General features: G+C 39.8%; 1 pseudogene; it reads right to left on the minus strand.

Annotated features, from left to right (window-relative positions):
- Positions 1–1,947: 1,947 nt before the first annotated feature.
- On the minus strand, positions 1,948–2,066 carry LOC145396125 (5S ribosomal RNA; annotated as a pseudogene).
- Positions 2,067–12,482: the final 10,416 nt, after the last annotated feature.

Genomic DNA, 12,482 nt, shown 5'->3' on the forward strand with positions numbered 1-12,482 from the left:
TAGAGGAAAGGCCGCGAGTGTTCCAGAAATGAAGAAGTGAGTCAGACAGTGGATCCAGGCAGCTCAAAGAGTCGTCATCGGAAGAGGGGCGGATGGTTTGGACATTTATGGTCCCCCCCCCCCCGGGGACTACGAAGCATGGTTTGGGTTCGCCATTTTCCTTTTCCTTTGTTTGTTTTTTTTTTTTTTTGAAAACAAAGTGTAGTGTGTACTGTGCCTGCAGACTGGTGATGACAGTTAGAGAAATCTGTATTGGAGGGCATGCTGGCCTACTCTCTGTGTTACTGAAACACTGAAAAAGTTCAGCAAAGGGGGATGGTCAGGAACTAGTCACGAGGGCTGATGAAACGGGAGCTCCAGCTCTCCCTGCCATCGGCTTTCCATCCACCTTGGGAGTACTGCTCTGCTCGCCCGGTGTGGGAGTAATGCTTGTAAAAAAAAAGATTTCCATAAGTCTATTTGGATTTTGGGCGATATCGGATCGCATGTTGCTGGTTAACTGAAGGGAAATCCTATTAATATTAATACTATACAAGTTTATGCACCAATGTCTGAAAGCAGAGAAGAAATAATCCAGTTTTATGACAACCTGAACACAGAAAGACAACAATGTAATAATGATGATAATGGGAGATGCAAATTCAAAAGTGGGAAGCGGGAGAGTTGGAGATACAGTTTGTCCTTTTGGCCTTGGTGAGAGAAACGAAATAGGTGATCTATGGACTGACTGGTGTACAGAAAACAATCAGATGATCGCGAGCACTTGGTTCCGATTACACCCAAGGAGATTGTATACTTGGAAGAGCCTCGGAGATAATTATAGAAAGCAAATAGATTATATAACGATAAAAAAAAGATACAGAAACTCAGTTATAAATTGTAAAACTTATCCTGGTGCAAATTGCGAGTGACCATAACCCAGTGGTAGCGGTGGTAAGATTAAGATTAAAGAACATGCAGAGGAGAAGAAAACAAAAAATAAATCTAAAAGAACTGAGGAAAGAAGACATAGGAGATCGATATCGCGTTGCAGTCCAAAATAGGTACGAAGCACTTGTAGATGAGTATGACATGAATGAAATGGAAAAAGAGTGGAAATGTTTACAAAGAGCACATGTGGAAGTAACTGAGGAAATAATATCAAGGAAAGAAAGACGAGCAAGACAAGAGTGGATGACGGAAGACATACTTGAGTTAATGGAACAAAGAAGAAAGTTTAAACATAGTAACGCAGTAAGATACAGAGAACTAAACAGAGAAGTCAAAAGATGATGTTCTGCTGCAAAAGAAAACTGGATAAACGAACAGTGTGATGAGATAGAAGATTTGGCAAATAGGGATACACAGATGATGTATGAGAGTGAAAAACTTACTGGAAGAGGAAGGTTACGTACAGGTAAAACAATAATAAAGAAGAATGGTGAGATAGCAATGGAAAAGGAGGAAGTACTCGATAGATAGAAGGAGCATATCGAAGAATGTTGTTCAAGGGTGATAGAGAGGAGCAGTTAGAGCTTCTAGAAATGACTGGCCCTGCTACTGGTGAGGATGAAGTAGAGAAAGCAATTAGAATAACGAAGGGAGGAAAGGCAGTTGGAGAAGATGGTGTGGCAGTGGAGATGTTGCGTGCTCCGGGCAGGTTTAGTATTTGAAAGATAACCAGTATTGCAGATAAGATATACAATAGTGGAGAACTGAGTGACGATATGTGTAAGTCAATATTTTTAACTATACCAAAGAAACCGGGAACTCTAGAGTGCAATAAACACAGAACTAAAGTATAATAAGTCAAGCAGTAAAAGTAATCTTAACGATAGTTTCATTTTTTCATTCATTGCCAGACGCCATGTATCCCAAACAGGGTGGCCAAGGGCTTAGAGTTAATAATTTTACAGGGAAGGGCACTAATCCTCCACCAACCCCACTTGACACGTAGGGAGAACGTTATGCCAACAGCATCTGGTGTTCCCAGGCGGTCACCCATCCAAGTACTAACCAGACCCAACGTTGCTTAACTTCGTTGATCGGACGGGAAGCGGTGTACTCAACGTGGTATGAGTGCTAGACAGAATTAGAGCAAAGATAAAGAATGAGATAGCAGAAGAGCAATATGGCTTTAATGAAGGAAAAGGAACATGAAATGCTGTATTTATACAAAGGACGTTAAGTGAGAGAAGTATGGAGATGCAGAGAGATATGTATGTGTGTTTTATAGATTATGAGAAAGCATTTGACCGAGTCAAACATGAAGATTTAACTGATATAGTGAAAAGTATTGGAGTAGATGGAAAAGACTTAAGAATTATATACAAGCTATACTGGAATCAGAGAGCGGCAGTAAGGGTGGAAGAGGATCAGAGTGATTGGATAGATACAAGACGAGGAGTAAGACAGGGGTGCTTTCTATCTCCAGATCTGTTCTCCCTGTGCAGCGAGATGATAATAAGATCAACTGAAGGACGGGAAGGATTTAATGTTGGAGGACGAAATATAAACAGTATAAGGTACGCAGATGATACGGTACTGATCGCTGACACTCAGGAGAAACTGCAAGATATTTTGACATTGGTGAAGGAGACGAGTGAAGAAAAAGGTCTGACAGTTAATGTGGATAAAATGGAAGTGATGGTAGTTAGTAAGAAGGCATTAGTACCTAGGTGCAGTGTAAGAGTGAATGATAAGATGATTAAGCAGGCGAGAATATTTTGCTACTTGGGAAGCTACATTACGGAAGATGGTAGATGTAACGAAGAAATAAAAAGAAGAATATTTGAAGCGAAGAAGGCATTTCAGAAGATGAGAAGTATACTAAGTAACAGACACCTTTCAATACAAACAAGAAGAAGAGCAGTTAAAACTTATGTCTGGTCTGTGTTGTTATATGGATGTGAAGCTTGGACTATTAGTAAAAAGATGGTGATAAAGTTTGAAATGTGGTGCTGGCGATGGCTTTTGAAAATTTCTTGGACAGAGAGAATATCAAATGAAGAAGTGCTAAGGAGAATGGATATCAGAAAAGCGTTATTGGTACACGTGAGGGGAAGACATGAGATTTTTAGGACATGTTATGAGAAGAGGAAAGACAGAGAACCTGAATTTAACGGCAAAGAGTCCCAGGTAGTAGAGCAAGAGGCAGGCAAAGAGAGAAGTATATGGATGGAATAGTAAGAACAGCGAGGGGAGGATACACGGCTGGACAATTGCTGCAAATGTCAGAAGATAGAGAGGTGTGGCATTCCATGGTCGCCAGAGTCAACAGAGGCACGGCACTTCGGTAAGGTAGGTAAGATTTCATCTCAGTGGTGATAATTATTATAATATGATTTTTTTTTCTTGTGTGTGTGTGAAATAACCTAACGCATACAGCAGGTATCATGATACCAACGAAACCGTTAATAATACAGCATCGCTGACTGGGAAACTGCCAGCCAGCTAGCGCCAGGATTCGAATCCAGGTCCGGGCAGCTCGACTTGGGTGTCCATTCACCCTTTAAGAGTTGGTATGTAAAATGAGTACCTAGGGTAACACCTAGGGTAGGTAACTGTGGTTACCTGGACGATATAGTGATCTTGTATCCCAGTATATTGAGTGAAAACTCCGCCATAGGCTGAAAGGCCTAATTTATGGAGATGGACACCACAGCTAAGCGCCTCATGGCATCTGCCCTCACCTCTGCGTTTTTACCATTGTTCACTCCTTGCGTCAAATGACTATCTTTCACACACACACCGACGCAAGGGCAAGGGCACTATGCCTTTGTTCTGGTTTGTTTGTTCTGTCAGTATGCATGTTAGCAAGATTATGGAAAACTGTAAGATGGAATTGCACTATGATTTAGGACCATCAAAGGAATAGCTGAATACTTTTTTGGTCGAATTGGTCATATGTCATAGGTCAAAAACACGGTCAACTCAAACAGTCTTAATAGGATTATGATCAAACCTCGTGGAAGGGCTAGGGGACAGGAAAGGGTGAAGGATTTTCATTGTCAAAGCAATAAGTTTGAGGTAAATGTGACAGGGCAAAATCAAAGTTTTGATAATTTAACTCAGATAGGTTTGCATCAATTCGTAATAACCAAGGAGAATGATTTAACGTTATGAGAGGATGAAACTATTCTATTTGCAGAACAATAGACCAAAGGTCAAAGTCACAGGTGAAGATCAACTTAAACACTTGACAGGAGACAGGGAAGGATGAAATAATTCGAAGCTGACAGCAATATGTCAAGGGCAGTACCAAATGCTTGGCCTTAAATAAGGCACTTCCACATGATCAGTGAGCACCTGTTGTGTCCGAACCATGCTATAACAATAGATTAGAAGTGGGGGAAGGTGCTTCATTTGTACACGATTATTTTCCTTTGTTATTCTTCACCATCATGATCCCCACTGATCGTGTGGATAGATATTTGGACAGATTGCTCTGTACAAGTGCTGCACTCTCGGGGTGCCACTGTTTTATCCCTGGTATTACACTGGTCAACGACAATTTTGTCCCAAGGGTATTGATGGGTACTGTTTCGTGGTGAATCCAAATATGAAATCAGATTTTTCTTATCAGGATTTGTTTTCTTGTGACGCCATGTTCATACGTTCGTCATTTAATATAATCACTGGATACAAAATTAATAATATGTAAATTTTTTAATAATTAGCAGAAAAATTTCAGTAAAATGAATACAATGTACAGTATTTCTTCGAACAGAAAGATCTGATGCTGCTGGCTGGATAGATTTGGTCAGAGCAGCAGACTGTGCCTGTTGAAACATGTTTAGACCTCTTCAGACGTAAGCCTAGTTTCTGTATCAAATGCAGCTCCAACTTCAAGTAGTAGGGGTATTTTTACCACTAGTGAAGGTTTAGCTATTTGCATGTTTAGGCATTAGTATAGGTTAGCGATTTCTCTATTAGGTTTATTAGTTTTCGGATGTTTAGTTATATATATATATATATATATATATATATATATATATATATATATATATATATATATATATATATACAGTATATGTATATATATACAGTATATGTATATATATATATATATATATATATATATATATATATATATATATATATATATATATATATATACAAAGAGAGAGAGAGAGAGAGAGAGAGAGAGAGAGAGAGAGAGAGAGAGAGAGAGAGAGAGAGAGAGAGAGAGACGCATTGTTTGTTTCTTTGTTTTTTTGTTTGATTGTCCTTCTATCACTCCCAAACCAAGGGCCAAAGACCCCAAGACCCATACTGTATATACTCTGAATCAGGGTGACTAAGGGAGGGTTTTAGGGGGGTCAAAATACAGAACTGCCTCATTTGAGGTCACCAGTAGAGCGTTCACCTTCATGGCCCGGGCAACCCCGGGTACCCCTGCAGCCCAATTTTTGGCATGGAGACTCACATGACCTCCAGTTCGGACATAGGCTATGTAAGGTTGATCTCCGAGGTCATTTGAGGTCACTGGTTAGTCATTTGAGGTCACCAGTAATACATGCTCGAACGACCGGACCCAGCAGCCCAGTTTTTGGCATGGAGACTCACATGACCTCCATTTCGGACATAGGCTATGCGAGGTTAACCTCCGAGGTCATTTGAGATCACCGGTAATAATAAACAAGTGCGCACAAATACTGTTAGTCTGTGAAAGCTGAAATAGAAAGTGCCTTGACCTCTTATAATCCCTCTTTAAAAGCATAAGAGGTAAATGGTCTTTCTGGAGTAGAAGGAAAGATTGAACTACAGCAAATAGGATTCGAGTGTTCGCCTTTTTTTTTTTTTTGCCCCAGCAGTCAAACTGAGGAAGAAATTGAATGACGTCCTGTACTGAAATCCTGGATACCAAGTGTGAATGCCACTGACTCAAAATTCAAGGTCACAGCAAAGGTCAAAATTCAACTGTACAGTTAACAATAAATAGAACTGAGCTACAATACCAAACTTGGTACATCTATAGAACTTGATATGCTATGCATGGCTACCAAGTATGAATGATCTTGACCCAAAACTCAAGGCCACAGCCAAGGTCAAAGTTCAAACTTTGTTCATTGTTTATGTAGGCCTACTAAGGTCACATGAACAAGACGGATGGCATTGTCTTGTGGTGAGTTACTGAAATTGCTAACAGCAGTTTCCGTTTTCTAGTTATTATTATTATTATTATTTTTATTATTATTATTATTATTATTTTGTTAACGAATATCAGTGACTCATCGAGAGGTAGACTGTACAGTACAGTACTTGAGTTATATTTCACTAATTTTCAGACGATTTTGTTCCGGTAATAAATGCTCCAACATCTACGCCAGTTCAGTCATCCATCCATCCATCATCCAATCCTACATTGCCCCGTGAGGAGCGTTGAAGCCCGGGGCTAGGCAATTGGTCCCGACATTTAAGATGAGAGTGACCAGCCTCACTCATCTCTGAGTGGCATTACATGAGCAATCAACCCCAACCATCCCTTGGATATAAACCTTCACCGGCTCAATCCGATTGGAGCACAATAATTACCCACTAAACCACCAGTCGCCAAAATTTGATTATATGGTTACCATCCAGCGTAGTAAATGGTTTCCTGGTGCACAAGAAACCATTTGGCTTGTCACTCAGTGTAGAGTCACCCACAGGCTAAAGGAAGTGGAAAGAATGAAGGAAAGACAGAAGAGGGAGTGTAAAGTCACCCGTAGGCAGAGGGACAAGGAAAGAATGAAGGAAAGACAGAAGAGACGAGGATGGAAGGAAAGAAGGATGGAGAGGAAAGGGCAGACACCCGAGAGCAGCACTACATCGAGTGAGTGGATGGTGAGCGCCCCCACCTACCACAATGTTTTTAAATTTTACCATTAGTACAGTACCTAAGAGGCAGGGAGGAAGGGAGGTAGCGGCGGGGTGGGCGGAGGGAGGTTAGCCACGCCATGATGTGAACACTAACCTCCGTCGAGCGTCACCACCCCAACCCTGATGCCAACTCACCATTTTGGTCATAACCCTTAGGTTTAAAATTCAGCTACATAAATAGGAAGGTGAGGAGTGTGATCCGTGATAATTCATTGGTCCTTTGTTTTATCAGCATTACTAAAAGTACCCTCACCGCCACCGCCACTTCGTTGCTATTATTTTCGAACAAATATTCGGTAATGTTAGTGTTTTTGTACTCCTTTCCGATTCGTTAACTCTTAGGACCTATGGTTGACAGGCAACTCAAAGACGGCAGATTCAATATTGGCTTTACGTACGTCACTCGGCTTGGCGTACTTCTACGCAAGGTGTTACTTGTGGGGAAGTTTTGAACAACGAGCCCTTCAAACAGAACAAACTTAAGAAGACATTTAGAAGAAATGCACAATGCTCTTGTTAAGAATGAGCGGAGATTCTTTGATCATCATCGATCATCCCATCCTATGTTGCCCCATCAGGAGCGTAGGAACCCCGGGCTAGGCAGTTGGTCCTGACATTTTAATAAACAGAGACCAGCCTCACTCATCCCTGAGTGGTATTACGTGAGCAATAAACCCCAACCACCCCGTGGATATAAACCTACATTGGCTCAATTCGATTGGAGCACCTTAATTACCCACTAAACCACCAGGCGCCATAATTTGGTTATTTAGTTACCACACAGCGTGGTAAATGGTTTCCTGGTGTACATGAAACCATTTGATTTGTCACTCAGTGTAGAGTCACCCATAGGCAGAAGGAAGAGGAAAGAAAGAAGGAAAGAAAGACAGAAGAGGGAGTTCCGGTCACCCGTAGGCAGAGGAAAGGAGTGTGAAGGAAAGAAAGACAGAAAGAAGAGAGGAAAGGACAGACACCCAAAGCATCACTACATCGAGTGAGTGGATGGTGGGCGCCCCCATCTACCAGGAGATTCTTTGAAAGAAAAAAAAAAAAAAAACTGAAAAGACACAAACTGGATGTTCCTTCCAAAAACAGCTGTTTACCTCATGCAGCAAGCAACGCTCGCTTCGTATCTCGAAACTTGTAGGATTGCACGAATAAAGAAGCCGCATACCACTGATGATGAATTGGTGAAACCAGCAGCTCTCGAGATTTTGCAGAGAGTTCGTGGTAACAAATTTCCGAAGAAAACTGAGTAGAGTCTTCTCCCAGTTGACACAGTAATAGAATTAAATGCTATGTGATAAAATAGACCGGGTGACTGCAGCCTTAAGCAAATCTATAAACACGTTACTTATGATGCCCAGCTAACATCTTTATAGACTTGCCTGACTGAAGACTAAACAGTCCACTCATTGTTAATTATGATGCCCAGCTCAATACATATCTGCAGTCGATGGTGTTCTGTTAGTCGAGGTATTTTTACCATTAGTGTAGGTCTAGCTATTTGTCTCTGTAGGATTTAGTATAGGTTAGCGATTTGTCTGTTAGGTGATTAGTTTTAGGGTCTTCAGGTATTTATGTTTTTGAATAACGTAAGGTCAAAAAATATTTAAAAAATAATAAAAAAATAAAAAAAAAATACATATATATATATATATATATATATATATATATATATATATATATATATATGTGCATGAAAGTGTCTGTATATATGCTGCATGGAAGTGTATATATATATATATATATATATATATATATATATATATATATATATATATATATATATATATATATATATATATATACGTGTGCATGAAAGTGTCTGTCGATATGCTGCATGGAAGTGTGTATATATATATATATATATATATATATACGGCCTTAATGACCAGGGGCTTTGGCCCCAATGGTCGATAGGCCAAAAAAAAAAAAAAAAAAAAAAATGCCCAGCTTGTGACTTAAGTCTGGTATCAAGGTACAGAAGATATGGAAAACGGATTGCCGTTTTATCGGTCATTTCATGTAACTACAACTGAAGAAGATATTTTCAAGATTCTGGACACGTTCTTCAAGGATGAAGGACTTCAGTGGAAGCAGTGTTTTAGTGTCTGCTGTGATGGTGCACCATCACTGCATGCCAGGCTTCACTACTACAGTAGAGTGGAAGAGGAAAATCTACGTGTGCCGATTGAGCACTGCTTCATTCTTGCAGGTTGTCATCTGAGTTGCAGAATGTGATTCAGGAGGTAACTGAAATCGCCAATTCCATTAAAGATAGTGCTCTCATTTCCAGGAATTTCATTTAGATTGCCCTGGTGTGGTTCGGAACTCCTACATCAGTCGTACCACTCCGAGATTAGGTGGCTGTTACGCGGCAGGGTGTGTTAGACAGATATTTTTAGCAGAAAAGAACCATCGACTGGCGAAGAAACTCGGATTCCAAATGGATGATGCAAGGTGGAATATCTTGCAGATACTTTTGCTCCAATTAACTCACTGAACCTTTCAATGCTAGGTCGTGAGTTGAGCTGTCAGAGAAATTAACAACTTTGAAGGGAAAATTGAAGTTGTGGAAAAAAAAAAAACGTGGCTTGAAAGACTGCCTCATTTCCATCTCTGAGTGTACTTCTGGGGGATGAAACTTTCACTTATCCAAGTCCAAAGCATCATTGTGAACATGTTTCTAAGCAAATCAAAGAATCTGACCAATACATTTTCGAAAACGTGATGAGATATACCTTGGTAGGGAACCCCTTCAGAAATGAAGCTAAGGATCTACCTGACGAAACTGCGAACATCAGCAAGCTTCAGGAGCAGCTCATCGAGATCCAGAAAAACGAAACACTTCATTATGATTTCCAAAAGCAATAGGAATCATTTAGATCATTGTGGATCAAAGTTTTCAAAGAGAAGCCAGTTTTGGGGGGTAAAGCCCTGAAAGTGTTCTTTCTCTTTGCTACAGCTTTCCTGTGTGCAACAGAATTTTCAGCGCTCACTGTCACGAAAACAAAGTACCGAAGCATGACCTAAGATATAGCTTTTCATCAAAATCCCTTCGATTTGAGGAGGTAGTTAAAGCCATGCAGAGCCAGAGATAGCATTTTATACTAATCAGTTTATTCCTATGACACTTCTATTGGCCTCTCTCTCTCTCTCTCTCTCTCTCTCTCTCTCTCTCTCTCTCTCAGTGAAATATTTTTAGCAATTTTATGGCAATGGATGTTGATATTCTACTTCTCTTGGATAATTATAATTCTTTAAACTTTGGCCCGAAAATGCTGATAATTTTTGGTTCTCATGGATATTCATTATTTTGGTCCTATAAATCCTGATAATCTATTTCTCATGGATGTTCATTATTTTGGAACTACAAAATCTGATAAACTATTTTTCATGGATATTCATTATTCTTTTCGTTTAGGGTACAAATGTCTATGTTGTTTATTTTTTTATACCCCTTATTCTTTATGTTTCGGGGTATAAATGTTGAGATTGTTTCTTTTTGATATTCGTTACTCTTTATGCTTGTTAGTCACAGTCATGAAATATTATCATTTGCCATTTCATTGTCACTTTTTTTTTTTTTAATCAGGTGATTTTTTGAAATATGCTGAATATAAATTACGTATGAAATATGGGTCGCTATAGTAGATTCTGGATAGATTTTGGGTCGCTCCCAGAAAAGGGTAAGAACCACTACACTAACTGAACAGGAAATCATAGAAACCAACAGAAAAGATGTGTGAGGTTCCTTGCATTTAAAACTTTCAGTCTTACACATTTTGTTCTTCAGCTAATGTTACATGTTACCACTGTATCTCAGTAACTCAACAATTGACAGCCTTCTACTTATTCTCTTGTTGCATATGATGCCACTCCAGTAGCTTTGTTAGCCATAAAATTTTACACTCTTTGCTGTGTTAATCCTTCTATCTTTCTATAGCCAGACTCCATAATCCCGTAAGGGGTGACCGTTTGGCTTTGAGTTAATTGTTTTATGGGCAGGGGCACTAACCCTCCCCCACTCAGCTTGTTGACACGTAGGGAAATGTATGTGTTGGTAATATGGTTACCACTCAGCTTTGTAAATGGTTTCCTGGTTTAGAGGAAACCATTAATCTTGTCCCTCAATGTAAAACCACCTGGAAGGGAAAGAAGAGTAATGAAAAGTGACTGGAAAAATGGGAGAATAGGGAGAGAGGAGAACAGACACATAACAAGAATGATAAATGTGAAGGATGAAGTATGCAGTAATACATCAAGTGAGTGGATGATGGTCCTCACCATCACCTTGTGTGTTCTTGTGTGCAAATGAATATTTCTGTTTTTCATTAATATTTTTAATGTCCATGATCTTGGGTTAGGTTAGCTTAGGCTGAGATATCTTAGGCTGAGATAGCTTAGTTTAGCTTGTCGGATGAGCCTAAAAGGATCATCAGGGTAAATTAGGTTACTTTAGTTAGGTTAGGTTAGGTTAGGCTAGGTTAGATTAGGTGACAATCAAGAGCTCCTGCAGATTTAGGAAGTAACTAAGATTGTCATAGTCATATTATGGTTATTATTCATTTCCACAACAAATGAGGCGTCAAAAATCTCAAATGAACTAAAAAATTATCATATGAAAGAAAACACACACACACACACACACACACACACACACACACACACACACACACCAAAAATAGGAAACAGCAATAAAGGAAATATTTACCAAAATTTTCTCACATTCAAAATTACAACCGGCAATATTTAGCGGTGATATAGTCACGAATGAGAGCAGTGAATACAAGTTATTTGAAAGGAGTGTGTGGGATTACATGATGAAACAGACTGACAAATGAGGAAGTGAAAGGTTGTGGATTGGGGCACACATCATCCACTGTCAATGTAGGGCTACTCCAGGGTGACGCTATACGGAATGACAAGCTAAATGATTTCCTGTAAGCCAAGAAATCATTTACTACGCTGGGTGGTAACCCATAAGTGTTTCTACTTGTCAAAAAGTGGATTGGCGGAGGGTTAGTGTCCCTCCCCGGAAAACAACTAACTAAAAAGACAAAATGTCACAAACAGAGATGGACCTATAGGCGATGACCACAGATCGGTCAAAGGACACGATGAGGATGGTAACATGGAATGTGAGGAGGTGCGAATGATGAGGTGAAAGAGAGAGAGAGATTGTCCAGGTGCTTTAGGATGCAAAAGTGGGCATATGTGGAATGACTGAGACCATATGGTGAGGTGAGAGTATGAGAAAGTTGGAATATGGATTGGGTATATGTGCAGGGCTAGGTGAGAATGAAAGAACAAAGGTGAGTGTATGTATTGTTGTGTGCAAGAGATGGAAGAATATAAAATAGTATGGATCATATTTCAAGGACTGTGTGGACAGAACTGAAAGCAGGGATACAAGCGTGGCAATTGTGTGTTTATATGCGCTGACAGAAGACCGTGCAAGCAGAGTAAAAGAAGAGTTCTGGGCAAATATGGAAACATGTGTGAAAAAGTTTGGTAGGAGTGAAAGAGTGTTTTTGACTGGAGATAAGAATGGAAAAGTAGGGAATGTGAAGGTGGATGGAGTAGTTGATGTGTGGGATGTGAGTGCAGATGTGGATGAGAATGGTAGTTCTCTG

Source organism: Coenobita brevimanus, chromosome 34, assembly GCF_032717465.1.
Source record: "Coenobita brevimanus isolate Jiangsu-jjx chromosome 34, ASM3271746v2, whole genome shotgun sequence".
NCBI lineage: Eukaryota > Metazoa > Arthropoda > Malacostraca > Decapoda > Coenobitidae > Coenobita > Coenobita brevimanus.